At 32.6% G+C, this 23,421-nt stretch overlaps 1 pseudogene; it reads right to left on the reverse strand.

Annotated features, from left to right (window-relative positions):
* Positions 1–7,752: 7,752 nt before the first annotated feature.
* LOC111408617 lies at positions 7,753–21,865 on the reverse strand (annotated as a pseudogene).
* Positions 21,866–23,421: the final 1,556 nt, after the last annotated feature.

Below are 23,421 nucleotides of genomic sequence, written 5' to 3' on the forward strand. Positions count from 1 at the left end.
ATTTTCAGTTGCGTATGATAATAACTCACAAAGGATCATTTTCCAATTAAATACATGCTAAGATTCCAAATACACGAACCATAGCACAATTTAAAAAATGGTGGCAAAATTCTTGAATTTACTAAAAATGCATGTTCAAATATTAAAAATTGTCGTCACAAAACATGAGTTTAAACTACAATTTCTGGGACACTCCAATGATTATTAAACATAAAAGGGACAATCTAAAATATAAGAAATAAATTTCTCTAAAAACAACACACACCTTTCATGCCGAATTACTGCTGGATCTCATATTACTCTGAAAAGGTTATATAGGAGTGAGCATTTCAAAGAATACTCAGTAGGCTGCATGTGATATATGAACATAATAATTATATATTTCATCATGCATCCTTACATATTACCTTCATAAATAAGCAAATCGATGGTCAAACAATATATTTAAAGTTCCGAAGAGCCTTTGCGACCACCAATTTAAACATATATACTTGAAATTCTAATGGCCCTCTACGACTATCAGTTTAAACATATATAATCTTTCTTGCTTCAAAATTTAAAAGAATCTCTCAAAAGCACTTTATATACTTAATGAGCAAATATAACGAATAACATGCTTAGATGAAAATTTAATTTATATAACAAAAACTTCATATAGGGATCCTGCCTTAAATTTGTAATGATATGGTAGTGAGTACGTCAATTGATATTCCTTTCGAATCTTAAACGTGAAAATATTCTCTGCTTTTCTATACTTTTTTGGTGTATCTGTCATATACATATAATATGTATTTAATGGGCGCTATGTATTTTATGTATCCAGAATAACTTTTTATCTATAATATCAATAGGATTTAATGAGTACTCGCAAAGATGAGATAAAGACGTATATTAAATAAACAACGGTTTTCTAGTCAATCTTTTGAAACCCACACGTGAAATGCTGGAAAATGATGGAATTGTTTATAAATCATTCCAATGAAAATCAATTAAAACAAATCCTAAAAGCTTTCATCCTAATCCAACATCAAAAGGTCAAATTTCATTTGACTTAAGGTGGCTACTAAACTTGTCAAACGCTTTACTAACCTTAATTAAAATAGGACTTCCTTTGAACTACAATAATTTAGGCCTAACTTATCCAAAATATTTTTTTCTCGAGTACAAAATTCGCTACTTAATATAAGCTTCGAAATAAGCCCAATATCGATATGAAATTTCTCACTAAATGAATATTTGATTATTTGGCCAAATAACTAAAATATTGACATAAAAACTTATTTTTAAATAATCCCTCGGTATCTCAAAATTAAGGAAACATGTCAAGATGAAATAGATGAATATTTATTTTCGGTTGCTACAATCCTCTCCACTTAAAATAATTTCGTCCTCAAAATTCAATTTACGTGATTAAGGGGTCTGATTACTTAGCTAAAACATATTCTTCTCTCTCCCACGTAGCCTAGTCTCTCCCATGTCTACCCCACTGGACTTTGACCAATGGCATTTCTCAATTTCTTAAAATGTGTACCTTCGTCTACAAAACCATTACAAGTGCTTCTTCATAAGTCACATCACTACACACGTCCAACGACTAAACATAAACCACGTGACTTGGATCGTGGATGTACTTTCTCAGCATAGAAACATGAAATACATCATGCATTGTCGATAACTCAGGCGTAAGTGCCAAACGATGTGCTACATTTTCAACCATCTCAAGGATCTCAAATGAACCGAGAAATCTCGATTTCAACTTTCCTTTCTTTTCAAATCGTAATATGGGGTCACCTTGAGAAATACTTTCTCTCCAAGCTCAAATTCTAGTTCTTTTCTTCCCTTATTTGTTTAACTATTTTGGCAATCTTGAACTATCTTAATCCTCATTCTGATCTTATCGATAGCTTCCACAGTCCTCTGAATAAGTTGTGGATCCAAAATTCTCTTTTCGCCAACCTCATCCCAATATATTGGTGAATGATTATCTCAATTCATGCAATTGTGACGATCGATAATTTCACTTTTATTTATTATTTTTTCCCAAGATATAATAAATCAATGATTACCACGAGACGATTCTATTCTTAGTCCGAATTCATATGGCAAACATGCATTAACATTTATGATTATCATATAAGATCGTACATGCCACAAATATTATTTCTAATATTTATTGCCCGTGTGTCCCAATAATAATGTTCTACTTCTCATGAGTTTTTCAGCAATACGAATAAGCAACTTATTGTCGTAATTATTCGTAAACATTAAAACAATGTAAATAGGCATATTAATGAAATCACAACACAAGAATTAAGATAAAAACACGGGTTTCAAATTAAAACTAAGAATTAAACAATTTTGTCATCCATCCAATACATGGAAATACTTAGCCTAACATAATGTTGGAACTAAACATGTAAAAAAGGAAGGACATCACCTAAAATCGAAGGGACGTGATTAATTTCCAAATTCCTTGCATAATTATTAAAGAATAACTGCACGAAAATTTAGCCGCAATGTCTGATTCTTTCTGCTGCCGCCAATTTGTCGTTTATATTCTTGGCTCCCTTTTCAATTTTTTTTGCTACAAATATATATAATCTCCACCAGGCAGCCTTTCCAATGTGTTCTCACCCACAATTCCAATCACCAAAGTTTGTAAATGTGTAATTTCCCACTGCCAACACGTTGATTATCAGTTCCTCTTCATTTAACCTCAATATCAACTGACCCTTTTGCATATCTATTAGAACCCTTTCCATAGCCAAAAAAGGGTGACCCAATATGAGGGGGACGTCCTTATCTTCCTCCATATCCAGAATAATAAATTCCGCAGGGAAGATAAACTTATCGACCTTCACCAAAATATCTTCACAAATACCTCAAGGGTGTTTGATCTACCTATCAGCCAACTGCAATGAACCTATAGTCGGTTTTGCTTCCCCCAAACCTGGTTTCCTAAAAAGAGATAAAGGCATTAAATTAATGCTAGCCCCTAAATCACACAATGCTCTATCTATATATAAATTACCAATGTTACAAGGAATAGTAAAACTCCCTAGATCTTTTAACTTCGGTGGTAACTTATGTTGGAGAATTGCGATGCACTCCTCAGTAAGCATGACTATTTCATTTTCCTCTAGCTTTCTCTTATTTGATGGAATATCTTTCATAAACTTGGTGTAATTGGGCATCTGAGCTAAAGTTTCAGTGAATGGTATGTTTATGTGCAGCTTCTTGAACACATCCAAAAAAATTTGAAATTGCTTATCGAGCTTGTGTTTTTGCAATGTAATGGGATCGGAGGAACATAAACTTTAACAGGAGTGGTTGCCTTCACCCATGGACTATCTGATGACTCAACTTGATTTTTCTCTGTGGCTTCGTCTGATTCATCCACTTGCTCTTCACTCGTGGTAGGCACCTTTTCTATGACAATTGCAAGCTGCTTTACATGTATTTCTGGTAACTGGAGTCACTACATATAGTGATTTCTTTGACCTATTCCTTAAGATTTGTCTCAATATTACTAGGTAACGCTCCTTGAGCTCTATCTGATAGTGCGACTGCAATTTATCCCATCTGTTGTTCCAAGTTCTTGATCGAGGCTCGTTTGTTCTGAAAGTTGGTCTCAATTTTTGTAATGTATTGAGCTAGCAAATCTTCCAACGATAGCTTTCTCCCTTGCTGTTGTTGCTGTTGGAACCTTGTAGTTTATTTTGATTGTTTCCTCCATGTTCTTGTCCCTGATTATTAGACCATGAAAATTTTGGATCGTTCCTCCACGCCAGATTATATACGTTGAAGTAGGGTTTATTTCGCTGTCTCTAAAAGTTCTATGTGTAGCTCACTTTCTCAAGCTGATTAACATGTATAGAAACCAAAGGGTAGTGTGTAGTAGCTTGATCCATTCCACAACCTTCGCTAACAGGTGGTAATTGGTGTACCATGTTAACTGACTTAGACAGATTGTCCATTTTCATTGTAAGAACTTCCATTTGCATGGCCCATCTATCACTGCATCCACGTTGTGTAACCTTACTATTTTCCTTGGAGCTTTCCTATCGATTGGCCACATCGATTGATCTTCAACTATTCTTTCATACAAATCATAGGTCTCGTCGATATCAAGTTTCATAACCGATCCTTCCACTGGAGCATCTATTATATTCCTCAACTCCTGTTTTACATCGTAGTAGAAAAGACATTGCTGAGCCTGCTTAGGAATGTCAAAGCTGGGTTATTTCCTAAAAAAAAACTTTGAACCTCTCCCATACCTCAGATAGCTCTCAAGATCTTTTTGCTTAACGGTGTGGACTTTATTACTAATCTAGTGAACTCGAGAGGGCGAAACGAATTTCATGGTGAATTTTTGAACCATGTCATTCCATGATTGGATGCTCCTTGGAAGTAAATAGAGGAACCATTCTCTTGCGACGTCTTTCAAGGTATGAGGAAATAATCGCATTCGGAATGGGTCTACTGATATCCCTTCATGAGGGATTACCTCAAATAGCATAAGAAACGCTAAAATATGTTCATGAGGATTCTCCGTAGCTTTTTCAAAGAACCTGATGTCTTGGTGATTTTGAAACAGATTGATGAGATCTGGTCTGAGGTGAAAATTAGGCTATCTGAAAGGAGGTTATTCCACGGCGGGTTGCACTGGTACAGGAACTGGATTTAATCCCCAACTAAAATAGGAGCTCCATTATGGATGGCTCTCTCTTGATTTGGCTGTTGTATTTGCTCTTGAAACTGAACCTGATTCTACGGTTGATTTTGATTATCAGCCATTTTCCTTGCTTGATGTGCACTCTCCTATGAAATCTGAATGTCGTTTCGATTTCGTGATCTATCGAAATGAGATTTGACTCGTCAAGATTTTGCATAAACTAAAGTCGCCTAAAAAGAGTCAAGATACAAGAGAATTAAGTAATGAAATAGAAACCTAAAAATAATAATTAAAAAAAATAAAAACAAATCTAAATTATCCAATAACTAAAATTAACATCGTTATTCCCAATGACATCAAAAACTTTTCATCAAAATCCCGCAAGCGTACGAGTTCGTTGTACAAATAATAATTGTGATGATAGTGTAATCATTTCACATGGAATAAGGATCAATTTTAGTATATTTGATATACTTAAATTCGTGTTTATAACCGAAAGACAATTGATGAATAACTGACTAAGTTTTATAACTAAAACTTATGAAATCAATGAAAGTTGATTTAAAAATCAAATGTGTGAACATATTGAATTTTCGGCGCCACTGATAAATACTTAGTTATAATTCTCAACCAATAATAATTATCTCAATTCATGCAATTGTGAAGATCGATAATTTCACTTTTATTTATTATTCTTTTCCAAGATATAATAAACCAATGATTACAATGAGACGACCATATTCCTAGTTCGAATTCATATGGCAAACGTGCATCGACATTTAGGATTATCGCATAAGATCGCACACGTCACAAATATTATTCCTAACATTTATTGCCCGTGTATCCCAATAATAGCTTTCTACTTATCATGATTTTTCCAACACTACGAATAAACAGCATATTAATGGAATCACAACACAAGAATTAAGATAAAAATACAGGTCTCGAATTAAAACTAAAAATTAAACAATGTTGTCATCCATCCAATACATGAAAAGATTTAGCCTAAACATAATGTTGGAATTAAACACATAAAAGAGGAAGAACATCACCAAAAATTGACGGGACGTGATTAATTTTCAAATTCCTTGCACAATTATTAAAGACTAATTGCGCAAAAATTCAGCCGCAGTTTTCGATTCTTTCTTCTGCCGCCAATTTGTTGTTTATATCCTTGGCTCCCTTTTCAATTTTGTTTTTGCTGCAAATATATATAATCTCCACCAGGCAGCATTTCCAATGCATCTTTCCCCACAATTCCAGTCGCCAAAGTTTGTATATGTGTAATCTCCCAGTTGCCAACAATTGTATGTGCTTTCCCAAACTGCTAATTTGTATATGTCTCTTATAATTAAGCAGAAAGCAACCTTTTTCTTCCCAAATTCACCAGTTGTGCTGCCCCATTTATGCGTGTATACATATGCTATAGCCGACCGCCCAATTGGTCTCCTTTTTCTACGTTTAATTTGACTCCAAAGAACTCCAATATCTCCCTCGTTGGCAGACGACAGCCCTCTTCTGAAGTTAGTCTCTCCTCCTCTGTATCTGCATGCATGTAAGCAGCCATAATATTTGACTAAAAATGGACTATCATTCTCTTTCAATTACTTGACTTTTGCTGTGTCTTCCATCCCACTTTTTGTGTAAATTGGATTCGCAATTGTTAATGAATTTTAATCCTATACAAGTCCAACAATTAGGCCTATTTAATTTATTATTTTCTTCAAGTCCTCAAGTTTCAAAGTGCAGAATTTGGTCCCCAACTTTCATCCAACGGCTAATTTAGTACCTTGTACTTTGGATTTTGCCATTTTTCGTCGCTTTTTGCTTATTTCCTTCAATTCCTTTTTATTCATAAAGTTTTACCTGTTAAACGTAAAATACAAAAATTTAGGATATTGTTTGTTAAAAGAACTATTGAATATTTCTATTTTAGGCATTGGAATAAGTGTATAAAATACAGTTATTAGCGAAATAACATCTCTAGTCATAAAATGCCTCGTACGATGCCATGCTGATAGTAGCTTGAAAACTGTTATTGCATGCAAACTCAACCAACGAAAAATAGTTTTCCCATTTAATACCCAAATCTAGTATACATGCTCTCAACATATCTTCTAGTATTTGGATAGCTCGTTTTAACTATCCATCAGTCTGAGGACGATATGCTATAATGAAAGACAACTTAGTTCCCATAATTTTTTAAAGACTCTTCTGAAATTTGAAATGAATCTTGGGTCTCTGTCCAACACAATGGACGTTGGTACCCCATGAAGTCGAATATTTCTCTGACATATAATTGTGCAAACTGTTCAAAGTGAAAGTCATACGAATCGATAAAAAATGGACAGATTTTGTAAGTCAGTCTACTATGACCTAAATGGCATCATGACCTTTTGCCGACCCAGGAAAACCTACTATAAAATCCATCAAGATCTTTTCCTATTTCAATTCTGGTATGTCCATTGGATTTAATAGCCCTGATGGCCTCTGATACTCAGCTTTCACCTGGCGACAAACTACACTCTTTAACCTGAACAAAGCTATTCTTCCTTTCATATTCCTCCATCAAAAGGTACTACATAAGTCTCTGTACATCTTTGTGGAGATGGGTGTGCGGCATAAAGAACGGAGTGAGCCTTAGCCATGATTTCCTTTCTTAGTCCTTTACCCTTATGTACACACAATCGGCCTTTAAACATAAGTGCCTTATCACTGCTCATCTTAAATCCCTTTCTTTTCTCGATTTCAACATCGACCCTTATCTTTTCCAAGAAAGGATCATTTTTTTAAGCTGCTATAATCTTGTCCATGAGGACTGATTTTAGAACCGAACTTGTTAACTTATTTAACGTTCGATCTAGTAGTGTTAGCACTTCTATTCTCTAATTTTCAAAGTCTTTGATTAACTCGTTTAATGTGTACAGAGTGCTAATAAACGACCTAGATTCTTCCTACTAAGAGCATTCGCTACTGCATTTGCTTCCATACAAGTAATGATGCCAAATCTTGAGATCGTGAACTATTGTTGCAAGTTCTAAATCGTGTGTTGGATAATTTTTCTCATATTGCTTTATTTATCTTGATGCATCCCCTGGTGGTGCCGCTTCATCATCTTCCTCAATCCATTGTCTCAAGAATCTTTACAGCTGTCTTATAAATCTCACTATTGTCATAACTCTGCAAGTTCTCAATTTTTTCCAACCCTTCGGCATCATCAATCATTTGAGCATAGAGATTGATATCTCCACTCCATCCTAAGTTCTTAGCTTCCCTGAACTTCAAAATGCTTTCAAGCCCTTCTAAACACACAGTGACAATTCTTGGGTCAGGACAAACGAGTAGATCGCATAGAGGCTTAACACATTGTTGACTTAGAAGGTACCTATTTACAGAAGATAATAGACGTCAAGGAATGTTAGCATAAAAACACACACTCTTATCATCTATGTACTTGATTTGTTCATGAGTGCCACCAGATGTGGCATTAGATATTGCCGATGCAACCTCTTTTTTTATTTCGAATTCTGTATTTTGAAGCAAATGAACTAGCGGGCCAATAATGTTAGTCTCAATCATAGCCTACGGAAGTGGGAAAAGTCATGTCATCCATAACTGACATGCTTTTTTTGGCTAAAGTCCAAAAAATGATCTCATGGGCTCTTGAGAAGATTAAAATTGATATATCAATTACCTGAATTTTCTTCCTATTTCCAGCTGTGATATTTGAAATAGTCCAGCATGCTTCTTTCTTAATGTTCTTCTTACGATTACAAGTTAAGAGGTTCAGAAGACACGACAATGCATTGAAGTTGATGATAAACTGGAAAAACCCAGATGACTTAGCCAAAAAAACTAACCAACGGTTAGGAATTTACTTATCATGCACAGCGGAAATAAAAACGAATTTCAATTCCCACTAGGAATCTTCTTTGTGTTTAGCTTCTTTGTATTTAGATAGGAATTGTAGTAAAAGTTATACATTTTTCTAGATCTGTAAACTCCATTCTTTTTCTCTGTTTTAGCAACATTAATCTGCCACCCACAACTGTCCAATTGTTCAGCCTCCAATGAAATTTCACACAAAGAACATATTGTAGTCATTGGGGTTTTTTCCTATTGTACTAGCAAGAATAATGAGAATCTCTACAAATTGAAAATCCTAGTCACGTATTTATATAAGCCAAAATGAGCTTGGCCTAATCCGGTCCAATATTTAATTAACTTATTTAATTAAATCCGGTCTATAAATTAATTAATCCGGATCTATAAATAAGCAACACAATTAATTAATTTATCCAGCATTTGTTAAATTAATTAATTGACAAATTACAATAATTCAATTTTATTTTTGTATGTGACCCATCAGGTTCCCGATCACAATATCTAATTACGTGAAATATTATTTTGATCTAATCAAAATTGAGAAATGAAAACACCATTTTAATTTATCATCAATTCACACTTGCCATCCCAAATTGATATTTAACAATGTGTCAGGGCAATTCATGTAACGAAAAATGTCACATGGTATGACAAAATCAAACTTGTTGTTTACCATGAAATTATAATCCATTTGTCAACATGATCCGATCAATTACGAGATATAGAAGTGTGTCAATCCCGATTATCGACCATATCTTTTATTCCACTATTAAGTCAATATAAGTCGAAAACTCTGAGTACATCTTGGCCAGAGATTTCGTTATTGATTTAATTGAATGAATTATGGATTATAATATCTTACTATCTAAGAGTGACGAATCCTCTATAGGTTATTCACAACTTTCATACGATTTTTGATATACCCGAGCGATACTGTATTAGCGTCCATTGGCAGAGCAACATCCAACACTGCCAAAGTATGACTGTCCTCATATAAAACACTATGATGACCTCAACTCAAAGGACCAATTCTACTATCGAACGTTAGAGATTAACCACTCACACTCAGATAGTTATCCATGTGGAATCTCCCAACGAGTCTCCAATATTTTGTTCTATAACAAAACATTTACGCGTTCATTTAAATGTCACTACATTTTAACTTTTGAGTTCAGCTACTTACTTCACAAGTAAGAAATGCCACAAGTGACGGTCTATCCGTAATAACGATATACGTATTTCGTTATTATTTACGACCATTGATTATTCAAGATCTAATCATATGTAATTTGTATCTTGCAATCACAGTTCTTGTAATTAACAAAATACTGAAACTTGAATTTTCGGACTCTATTATTTAATATTATTCATCAAAATATTAATTTAAATAAATAATAAATATTGCCAAAATAAATGTATTAAACATATTAGAAGTGTTTACAACCTAAATTCGATTAAATATAGGGCATAACACTTAAACCAACAACCAATAGTATATCCTATGAACACTAATCTACAAGGATTAATTCAGACTTCACAAGACATAGATCAGAAAAAGCTAAAACTCTACTTTCTTAATGAGATAAATTACAGTAATCATATTTTGTGGGTTACAATTGAAAAAGAATACCATTGTCTCAATAAAGGAATCCTTCAAAGATTTAAAAAAGCACATGGCAAACATGCTGTAATTCAGTAATGTAGCTTATTTCCAGGCATCTCTAGTCCATCTCTAGTCGTAGAATGACTTACCATTATTTTGGAAATGCTCTTAGTTAATTTTTTTTTTTGTCACCAAGAGATGCAATAATGCAACAAGCAACTTGTATTTGTTAAGTCATTACACTCAATAAAAGTAATAGTGGTTCAATAAACTAGTAGTAAAATCCACATATAGTGTAGGAAGAACTTATGCATAACAACAGTCCTAGTAGTGAATTACTATTGCGAAATGTTATGATAAATTCTGATTCATGATATTGAGGAACACGTTTCACACCACTTGGTTTCAGCATTAATATTTTGACAAGTTGTGAACTTACATCTTAATCTTCTTAAGATGCGAAAATGCTCAAAAGAATTATATAACTTGCACTCTCCCATGAAAAGATCCAAGTATTGCCGCATCAATAGCTTACAATGTACGTGCAGAAATATGGATACATGAAAAGACGGAGAGTTAAAATAAAATTTGTGGTGTTGCACACTACCTATGTTTTTTTTTTTTTGAACATCTCAATTCAGATACTATCTCTGTCCCATTTATATAGGCCGATTTTCTTGTCCCAAATTATAGTCACGTTTCTTTATTGAAAATGTATTTATTTTGTTCATTTACATAAGAAAAATGTATTTATTTTGTTCATTTACTAATATACCCTTATTTAATTTGACTAGTTATAACCAATTTTCTCCATTTAATCTTGAAATTGTACTAATTTTAAATTACCTACTCTTTGGAATCATCCAAATCATACACACAGTTCTTGGAGGGAGTAGAGTTTAGGTGGCTCATAGTATTTCCCACCATTATTTTTTAATAGTACTACGTGTTTTGTTGATAATTAAATAAGTGTAAACTAAAAAAATTCATTGCAAAAATTGCTTTTTCAATAACATTGAATAAAAAATTTTAATCCACATGAAAAACAAAATCATTCGATATAAATGGAATGGAGGGAGCATTAAATTTGGCCCAATTAACAAACTTAATACAAAGAGTTATCAGTTCTTTCATTGAAAGGGTCCTCATGATATCATTTGGTAATACTATGATCTCAATTGAGATCTAATGCTCTTCTTGAATGTGATCTCAAAAATCATAATAAAATTTCGTCTAGTTCACATTCTACAATTGATTTGTATTTGAATTCTTCATGTCCAGCAACTTATCATCTCCCATTACAATCAATCTAGTTATCACTACCTTGAATTAAAAATGGCACTTTAAATCCAAAACTTTAAATTCTCATTTGGTGCTTGTTTGATGATTTTAAAAATTTTAAATTGTTTGCTACAGTATGATTCTCCTCCATACATTCACACAATGAAATATTCTACACACAAACCAATATTTTTTTTAACCTCACATTCTCCAAAATATACTATTCAAAACCTTTTAATTTCCCAAATAATGGGTAACAAACAGAGGCTTAATTCTCACCAGAATATTCGCATCTCCCTCTCCCTCTCCCTCTCCCTCTCCCCTATTTCTTGTTGTCTCCAAATCTCTCTCCTATCTTCCTTGACCTCCCATATTACGCCTATTAACCTGGGAAAATAGTCAAGAGAGAAACGATCTAGAGATTCAAGATCCAATCGCCCAAATTATTAGATTTATCTCCGTGCCTACTAGGTTGTGACAGGTTCATTTGAGTCTTTCCCTATTTTTATATTGTTACAATCCTTGTTTAATAGCCATCATGGATTTTAGTAAATTTGACCTTCTTTCCCTTTAATTTTATGTTTTCCCATTAAATTGTTTGAATATCACAAAATGGGGTTGCAGTTTACAAGACATTATGTAATGTAGCCCGTGAATCAGAATTAAAAAGCAAAATTTAGCACATTGTATTGATCCCAAAGGTGACGCAAGGATTGAGATTAATGACATTGTATGAAATATGCAACAAGATCACAATGAAACAAGATTTAAAGTAAAGAAATCAAAGAGAGTTAAATAGAGAAAATGATGCTTTATTATAACAACATGGAGAGAAAATTACAACATAGAAATTTTGGTTTGAACTGAACTGAAAGAAGATGCCGCTATTTATAGGTACATACCATACCATAAAGATGAAAATAGTATAAAAAATTATGTGTAATAAAGAAAATAATATTTTTCCCATAAAATCACGTAAAAATAAGGAAACAATTTGTTTCCTAATTTGAGTCATAAATCCAACAATTTCACTTTGAGCTAAATTTCGGTATAACGAACGAAACTCAAAAATTTCTCCACCAGGAAAAATATGTCCAACTATATCGAAATAATCGAACTCTTCAAAACAGTAACTAGAACTCTCCATCACAAAAAAATCTTCTGCTCGGCGTCCAGAAGCAACACCCGAACCTAACTCCTTGTGCTCTCAAAATTCCACCAAGAAATTAATGCTGACCAAATAGGGTCAAAACACAACCTGTAGCAGAAATCACACCAAATGCCTGATCAGAAGGCCCTTTGTTAGAATTTCGCTTTCGACGATCTCGAAAGCATTATAGACATTACGAACACCACTATACTTATGCTCCATGAATCCAACCTTAGCAACTGAATACAGTGTATCCACTTAAATTAATGGCAAAGTAGAATCTACAATGCTTTCCTAAGCAATGTTCTGAACCGACTCAGATCCCGTCACAAGAGGTACCGTATCAAACTGAATATCCACCACGGTATTGAATTTGTCTACATATCTCTTAATCAGTTCTACACTTCCCTACAAGATGTACAACTGTGACTTCTTTCGTCCCTCTAGTACAACCCGGACACTCCTTCGGACCTTCAAGGCTCCACCTCTACCAGTGAATTTATACCCTTTTGCATTTAGAGCACTTAGCGAGATGAGATTCCTTTTCAGGTCTGGAATATGTCGAAACTGATCAATTGTTCTGACTGTCCCATCCTGCAACCTTAATCTGACTCGACCAATTCCAGCAACACGACAAGATTGATTATTTTCTATCACAATTCCACCTTGCTTGATAGTCTCATATGTCAGAAAGAAATTTCAATTGGAATACATATGCGAACATGCAGAATTGAGAATCTTCTCCTCATCAGATTTAGACTCCACGTCAGATACCACGGTCAACATCACATCATCACCGTCCGAAAAATCCTCGGTAACATTAATCTCATCCGAATTGCATGAGTGCTCCCTATGATTTGCAGTTAAATTACCTTTAGCCTGTAACTTATATCAATCTTTCTTAACACGTCCTTTACTCCTGCAATAGAAGCAATATAAATTGTTGAAATTCGTCCTCGATCTATGCCTCCATCGATCATCATGAGATACAAGAGTTTCCTTATCCCTCGATGTAGCTCTAACCAAATGTTTCATCTTCTCTTTTGAGAACAAAGTATTGTAGACATCCTCAATGGTCAAAGTATCACGACTGTAGAGGATGTTGTCCTGAAATGAGGAAGAAGAGGCGGGCAGCGAACACAACAGGATCAAGGCCAAGTCATTCTCATCATACTTAACCTCCAATGTCTCTAAATCTTCAACTATTTTTTTGAACACAGCAATGTGGTCTTTCATTGACCCTCCTTTTGCCATACGATAGGAATACAACTTTTTCTTTAGAGCCAATTTGCTAGTGAGACTTTCAGTCATATATAACTGCTCTAGTTTCAACCAAAAAGTAGCCGATATTTTCTCCTTCAAGACGTTCTGCAAAATATTATTGGATAAATGAAGATGAATTTGCGATAAAGCCTTCCGATCCCTTTGTTGTTTCTCCTTCATTATCCAATTAGCTAGCATCTTCTCAAAACCCGACAATGTATCATCCAAGTCCAATTACGCCAGACTAGCCCTCATCTTCACTTGTCACAGAGAAAATCTTGTATTATGATCCAACAGCATAATATCATATTTCAATGTAGCCATCTCTAAAAAATCTCAATCAAATCTCGAAGAACCTGCAGCCTAACTCTGATAGCACTTGTTGATCGCAAAGGTGACGTAATGATTGGGATTAATGACGGTGTATGAATTATGTAACAAGATCATAAAGATAAAACAAGATTTAACGTAAAGAAATCAAAGAAAGATAAGCATAAGAAACGATGTAACAATATGGAGAGAAAATTACAACATATCAATTTTAGCTTGAACTAAACCGAAAGAAGCGACCACTATTTATAGGTACATATCATACCTTAAAGATGAAAATAATATAAAAAATTATGTGAAATAAAGGAAATAATATTTTTCCAACAAAATCACGTGAAAGTAAGGAAATAATATTTTCCACATGAAAATAATGAAACATTTTTTTCATAATTTGAGTAATAAATCCAACACACTGGACACATTTGGGAAAAAAAAAAAAGGATTACACGAACTGATGTCCTATGAAGTACCCTATATACACGCCGACACGTGATTTTCAAAAAATAAAGATACATCACGTCGTTGACACATGGATTAAATTCTTTAAAATTATTTATTTATATAGTATAAGTTTAGTTTTATATTTCTTATTAATTTTCCTAGTTGAAACATTTTAAATATGAGTACATATTTATTATTTAGGTTATGTTTGATACCCATTATTTTTAAAATTCATTTTTCTCTCTTCTTTCAATCACACATTTTTCAATAAAATAATTTTACACGCAAATTAAAAAAATTTCCTTATTTTTCTACCAAACATTTTTCATCAATCTACTATTCTAAAATGCATTCTTTACTAAAAATGAGGTTCAAACATGCTCTTAATAATAACTTCCGAGTTAAAAATATTTAACATTTATGATAAAGAGAAAAATGACCATGACTGAGTGTCGGACACGGACGCGCTACTCTAGTTGAAGTGTATGTGTCACAGAAGATCTGTCCATTGTGGTATTTGCCAGGCTACTTAATTTTTGACAAGAAACCTAAAAGCAATAACAAATAAACAGAGGAAATGGGTGTGAATCTTCTTCCTGCACCCACACACCGGAAGAGAATGGGCTTCATTGGATCTTTCTCTATTCTTAGGGTGCTTATAATCGATGCCTGGTAAATGCAGCATAATGAGTCTCTCTCTTGCTATCTTCTTTTTTCCTTTTTTATTGGACTCCTGCTAGGTTTTTTGTTGCTTTCGTAGTAAGTTTACAGTGTTCCTTACTATAATGCAAAGACACAGCATATCTTGAAACAGAAACATATTCGCGAGAACAGTGAAACTACCAACACCTTTGAACTGTACCTGAGTTGGTATATCATATCTGGTGACAATGTTTCCAACTGTCCGAAGGGTAGGGATAAGAACAGAAGGAGAGGGATGACTGAAATATCACATTGTCTTGTTATCAGATGCATATCCTAGCAAAGTTCATTCAAGGTCATGAAATGAAATTGAACATAGCAATAACTCAACCAAGTTCAGACATACTTCAGAATCCATCACAGCTTGACTTTTATCGTTTGTTTCATCTGAAAGATATGGCAAAGCCCAGCATGCATCAGTAAAAGCTTCTTCATCACTTGAGTGTACAAGTTGCTGAAGAAATGGAAGTGCAGGCCATGTCTGTAACCAAAGCATTCTTTATATGTGGGACAAGAAAAAAAGTTCAATTTAATTACTTATCCTCAAGAGTCCAAAGAACTCGGGTAATGCCAATGAAAATATATAATAGCATATAGGTTGATCCCTTTTGTGTAACATAAAGTAGCAGCTAAACCTGAACGTCATTTAAAAATGCCTGATCTTATTATTTCTTTAATAATAGAACCAAAAAAGAAAATAAAAGAATACAAAAACCTCTAGAATAGCATATCATTATTCTACCAAATGATTTTGTACAATTCTGAAAACCAGCATCTCTCCAAAAATGAAATAAGAATAAGGCCTTTTTTGTGTCCCTTTAATTTCAAAAAGTACGTTATAGAATAGTGATTGATGTTGAAATGTGTGGTTAAAAAGGATGGAAATGTTTTTGATTTATTTGTAATATTATTTTAATGTAGAATGTGTGGTTGAGAATGAGTCATGTAGAAAAAATAACGTGGTAGAATGGTTGACAAACAATGGCTAAGATCTTTGCTATTAGAGATATACATGTTCAAAAGCAGCCTGCGGCTTGCCTTAGCAAAAATTTGAGAATGTCCAGGTAGCATTTCTGAGCATAGATAACTTAGCATGTTAAAAACAGGGGAGTAAAGAGACAGATTGATGTGTTAAACAATGATTGAGTGTTTTTATTTTAATTTTTTAAATTGTCTAATCATGCGTCGACACGTGTTCCATTTGAATTTAAAGCTGGATGTGTAGCATGATTGTTCTCTCAAATAAGGTTTTCTCCAAAACGAATAATCTTTTATATAATGTCAAGAGATAATTTATTATTAGACCGTTTAAAATATAATTAATTGTTTCAACAAATTGCATCATGTCAACACATATTCTGTTATTCTTTCTCTCATACATATTTTTGGCACACAAGCATTGTTGAATAAAATATGTAAATATCAAAGACCTTGTGTCAAATGGTCTACGTCAAATAATGCTTTTAGTTAAATAGCTTCCTCTTAATGCTTGTTTCGGCCTCATTTGTTTGTCAAAAAATATATTTTGGATTAGTATTTTAATGAAGAATATGTAGTTAAAAAATAAGGAAAAATTTTGAGTTTGCATATAATATTATTTTATTGAAGAATGTGTGATTGAAAAAAAATTGCAAAAAAAAAAGAGAAAAATGAAGAGAGGGAAAAAAATGTATTTTGAAAAGAATAGGGACCAAACAATGACTTAATGTTTCATGGTCAAATAGCCTCTATTTATAAAATACAATAAATGAAGGGTGTCGCTATTTATATCCATGATTGTTATATATCTATGAGACTCTCTATCTATTTCAAACAAAATATTAAAATTTTAAAACATTACTATTTTCATCCCCATCGCATTTCAATATATTCATTCATTTAAACAATATAGGTGCATACAAATTTTATATATTCCTCACACTCTAAATCCATCCGTAATACAATTTCAAAATTTAAAAAAACACTATACTCATCCACATTACATATAACATCAACAATCTCACAATTCAATAATTAATTTTATAGACCAATAATTCGAAAGGTAGCATTTATTCCGTTACAAAGGAAAAAGTTGATTAAAAAAGGGGGGGAAATTGGCCTTTTGCTAGAACACTAGAAAAACATGACAAAAAGGATAAGGATCGGCCTTTTGTCAAGATCAACGACAGTGATGGCATCACTTTCTACTTCCATGACAAAAAGGAAAACAATTTATGCCTTGTTACTGACCTCAACCTCCACATTCCAATTCGTCTGAAAAAGAAACGAAAACATGAAGACGGACTTCACTTGGGTTCAATCCATTGGAATCCTATTCGATAACAACCTCTTAATTGGAGCAAAGAAAATTGCCACCTAGGATGACACCAACGACGACATTGCCCTCACCTTGGACTGGTCTCCATTAACCCCCTGTTTGATCCTAATTTTTTTTGGGGGGGGGGGGGAATGTATTTTAAAGTGGTAAGTTTTTTGAGAATGCATGATTAAAAAATGAAGAAAATTTGGGTTGACGGTAAGATTTTTTTATGGAGGAATGTGCGGTTAAAAATAAGTTTTGGAAAAGTCAGTTTCTAAAAAAATATGGGCCAAACATAGGCTAAAAACAGGTTCTAGCGAAAAAAAGTATTTCGAAATAGTGATTTTTCGGAGAATATGTAATTAAAAAATAAGGAAAAATTTTGAGTTTATGTGTAATATTATTTTGTTGAAAATAATAAAGAGAAAAATATATTTTTCTAAAATAGCTTCCAAACAGGGGGTAAATACCCCCACCATTGGAAAAAACTTTCAAACCTTATCAATCTAGTTCAATTTTAGGTAATTCACGTTTTCAAGGTATCCACAAATTCTCAACGCTCTCTTCCTCTTTGACGGTCCGTGATTGCTACCCTAGAATTCCATTATTCATTTATTCTCCATCTCTTTTGGGCATTCGAACAAGATTTGTTTACCATATCATCTACATTGAGAAATTTATTTACATTTTACGAAAGAGAAAGGGTATTTTAAAAATTTCATGTAAATTGTACTTCTATTATTAAATGCAATATTAGATGATATTTAGTTGGTCATATTTACCGTATTTTTTGTGTTGTTGAAAATTATTAGATAATAACAATACTCCAGTCGTCATTTGTTATGTAGAATAGCACTACAATCGTTATCTTCCATGTAAAACGATATTGCAGCAAATATAATATAGTGTTGCTATATAGATGACACTTAGTCCTTTATTAATAATTACAATGTGGTCACTTGATAATTTGAATATGGTAATTATTTTCTTATTACTTTTATATACACTTGAGTAAACTATTTAATTTATTTTTTCATTTTTTTATTTTTATTTTTAGCTGTTATGGATTATGTTGAAATAATATGGGTACAAGTATGTTACTTTGTTGAGTTTTAGAAAATTGAAAAAGGTAAATGGACAAGGAGTTATGTAAGGAATTGTGAAAAAAATGCAAATCTTCATATAAATGTAGCAGGTGTTTAAAAATTGGGCATAACCTTATCACTTGCACAGATTGTGTACCACTCAGTGAAAAATATGCATTCTTTTAAGTTATCCAATGCAATATGTTTTATATTATATGGTTCACTTGCATCACTTGCTAAAATTAGAGGAAGATGGAAGGAGGAGGCTCGGAGTAGATAGTTTGCAACTTGACAAATAATTTGTTTGATTTTTTTATATTTTAAATGTCAAAATCCTACTGTATATAATTCATGTGTTTGGGTGATTTGGGCTAATTTGATGTTTGTTGGGTTCAGTTTGGCTTTTTCAAGTTATAAAAATGAACTAGGCTTCTCTATGATAATTTTGACACAATTTTTAAGACAAATGCATGTGCATTTTGACGTTTAAGCATGCATATGCAGTCAATTAAATGGGTTAACATATGCGGGTATATTCAAAGCATATTAGTGCATTTTAGAATACTGGTTCAAAGAGAATGGTGGTGTTATGATGTACCATTTTTGTAATTTTGAAATGCAAACTATATATAATAATTAGAATGATTGATTTTCTCATTGTCTTATAATGAAAGATAAAGACATGATAATTGACATGCTATTTTCGGTTATAATAAAATAGCACAAGTATTGTTTTGACTATTTTACACAGAAAATATAGCAATGATGTTCAACAACTATAAATTATTGAATTTAAGATCAATTTTTTTTATTTTCAACATCTACTTAGTCATTTATTCCTATCGTGTATACAAATATAACACACAAGAGACATTTTCCTGTCTAGATAAGACACTTGCCATTCTATAGTTTTCACCTATGTTTTGGGTTTTTTCGTTTATTTTTTTAAACGAAATGACCTCTAGTAATGAATCTTTAACGTATGTAACATAGGAAGGTTGCCCATGTGATAGAGAAAAGTTAAATTGACATAAATTATATATTATAAAGTTGGTGAAAAGCATAAGTCATCCTAATGATATTATCGATTAAGTTAATGAACATATATCTCAACTTTTTGTATGGGTAATGTGCATCTCACAACAAAAATAAGCTCTACTTATTAGTTTTCAGAGCAAGGATAGGATGTGACATCTTATAGCCATGTTTACACACATAATGATATAGAGCCATTTTCATCTGTTGTATTTACCTATGTTTTTTATTTTTTCTACTGATCATGTGGAAAAGAACGATTGAAGTGACATAGATTATATGTTATCGAGTTGGTGAAAGTACGAATCATTCTACTGATATGTTACAAGCAAGACAACAAGCATATCTCTCAACTTTTGTATATGACATGTGCACATTCCAACGTAAATGAGTCCCACTTATTGTTTCTCGGGACACGAATTAAATATGACTTTTTATAGTCACATTTACACACTTAACAACACAAAATGCTATTTTTATGTCCAAGAGGTATCGTTCTATCTTTTTCAGGGATGCCAATTTACCCCACCCAGCCCCAAACGGGTTGGCGGGGCGGGGCAGGCGTGAAGAAAAAAATAAAATAAAATAATTAAAAATAAATTTATTTTTAAACAATTTACCCGTTAAAAATTCATTTTGAATTTGTATTTTATTTTCTAATAATAACATAATTCGAAACTTTCAAAATGTAAAACAAATAAAAAAAAAAATTAAACGGGGCAACAAATGGGCAAAAAGTTGCCTCATCCCCACCCCACACCCCATTGCTATCACTAGTCTTTTTACCTATCTTTTGATTTTTTTTCAAATGGAAAGATCTTTAATAATGGACCCCCTAATGAATATAACACAGAAAGGTTGACTATGTGAAAGATGACATAAATTATATGTTGACAAATTGGTGAAAGCAAAAATCATCCTACTAATATATATCAATTAAGACAATAAGCATATCTCTCAACTTTTATATAGGTCATGTGTATCGTCCAACTCAAATGAGTTCCATTTATTAGTTCTCAAGACATGGATTAAACATGGCTTCTTCTAGATATGTTAGCACAAGGTCTACTTTCATGTGCAGAAATGCACTTGTGTCGTTTTGTCATTTTTTTTCTTGTATTTTAGTTTTCATACAACGACTTCTAATAATGAACCTAAGGTATGTAACACATAAAAGTTGACTATAAGACAAAGAACATAAGTTGTGACATAAATTATATGTGATCGAGTTGATAAAAACATAAGTTGTCATACTAATATGCATTGATTAAGAAAATGAGCACATCTCTTAATGTTTGTATATGTCATGTGCATCTTACAACGTAAATGAGTTCTATTTATTATTTTGTGGGGGTATGAATGAGACATGACTGGTGATGATACTTGTGATGTCCTCATAGACAATAAGTCAAATAATGGAATTGTTTTGTTCTCTTGCATGCTTATAAATTCAGTAACGACACTTGTATTTTCCTCACGGACATTTCAGTAAGAAAAGATACTTGTGTCATTCTCATAGATATTTTTAATAAATCTAATAACAACATTTTTACTGTTTTCTTAAGACATAAGGCACAATTGTCATTATTTTGATTTTCACCTATACTTTGAGACGGAGGTCACGTAAAAGGCATCAACATTGTAAAGATACATGCAAAGATTTAACTTAAAAGGCAAACAAGATTTAACTTAAAGGCCAAAAAGTTAAAAAGCAAGGTAACTTCAAAAAATTAACTAAATCTAAGAATCAAAATACCATGCGAATATCTCTATGGCTCAATTCGTCCTCCAATTGGACACATATTCTTGATGGAAAATTTATATTAAATTAAGCTTGCAAAAATTTTATGTATTTCACTATGAACAACTTACAATCAAATCCATAAAATAATTGTGAGAAAAGGTTTAGATTGAAAATGACATATAAGAAACAAGTGGAACATGATGGTGCTAAACTTTTAGATTGAACCGATTTTGATTGAACCGAACCAACTCATTTCTTTGATCAGTAAGTACAATCCTCCGATAGTGAAATATGTTGGTGCTAAAATTTTCATCACGCACCACGTATACCTTTCTCAATCAATGAACAACCACTTGAATAGGCTTCATACATTCGGCCATAAATATAAATAATTCGCTACATAAAATCGATCTTAAATAAATTGTGGGAATCCGGTATAAAGTAAGAAGCATACAAAAATCTACAATTACTCCAATTCCAAATGATATACTCCGGGATAGGAGCAAAGAGCTTATAGTACCTTAACTTGTCCTTCTTACCATTCCAATTAATCTACATCTCTTCATCATTTGCAAAGTTTGGACAAAATACTAAGAGCTTTTGAGGATTCATGCGTGGTGCATGGAGGATGGATTTCGAGTTAGTTAATATTGTAACCTTTTGGTCATATTAATTATGACCAATACAACAACTAGAACGTAGAAGGATCATCCTTTGAGGTGGTGAAATTTGAAAAATAATACAAATATGAATTAAATAGCAAAATAGAACGTTTCCAAGTTTCAAAATTCAAATTTTGCAGTATAATATAAAATAATATCTTTAGCGAATTCGAAGTTTTATAACTTCATCTTTATGTTTCCAAAATAGCTATGCTACATACGTAATGTGATGTAAAGTTTAAAAAAGTTTTAATCCCATTTGATTTACCATCAATACACATTAATGATGCACATAGCTATGTTACATACGTTCACAAGGATTCAAACATTATCATATGATTTTAAGTAGATTATTCATTGATAAGTTTCATTAATATTTTCTTTATCATTTTATTGACATAATTTTTTATCTATAATAGTAGCAATAGATGAATTCCTCTTTAACCCATCATCTCTAAAACTTCAAATGTATCAAAAATTCATCAACGTTAAAAAAATTCAACTAAAACTCAATTCAGATCTTATAAATAAATTATGAAATCATAAAAAATGCTTCCACACTTTTCAAGTTTTCATTGTAATCCTACACCTATAGAAGCACAAAATTACATTTCAAAATGAAAAAAATTGAAGGGAAAGTTAGCTTTTTTGCTACACCAGTTTGTACCAAAGAGTGAAGAAGTAATGTGAAATAAACTTGAATGGAAGGAGTTGTTTTTTGTAATCTTAAAATGTAAAAAAAATTGAGGTGAAGAAGAATACAGTAGAATTCAGATTTGGGGAAAAGAGTTTCGCAATGAAACTAAAGTAGAAAGAATGAGGTGAAACTGAGGAAAATTATATAAATATTTTGCTATTAATCGAAGGACAACTTTATCATTTTGGCAATTAAAATATTTTTAATTTTATTAATTTTTTTAATGGTCATTTCCCCAATCTCTTTGCCCAACCCATCTATTTGGCAAAATTCCCTAAATTCTAGATCGGTCATATTACCTGACTAACCTCCCAATCGGATTAGATTCAGGTTGATTTGAATGAGATTCAAGTTGACTAGGACCCGACCCAAAGTTTAAGGTGCAGATTTTTTAAAAGATTAATATTTTATGTGTAAAATATTCATGAAACTGACAACTCCAACCAACTCGAACCGATTTGGGATTTCATCCAAACCTAGAAGTCGATTCTATGACTAGGTTGGACATGAATTATAATTCATTACGACTCCACAACTCTTATGTGTAGCACTCATACTTGTAACTTACG

Source organism: Olea europaea, chromosome 13 (genome assembly GCF_002742605.1).
Source record: "Olea europaea var. sylvestris chromosome 13, O_europaea_v1, whole genome shotgun sequence".
Classification (NCBI taxonomy): Eukaryota; Viridiplantae; Streptophyta; class Magnoliopsida; order Lamiales; family Oleaceae; genus Olea; species Olea europaea.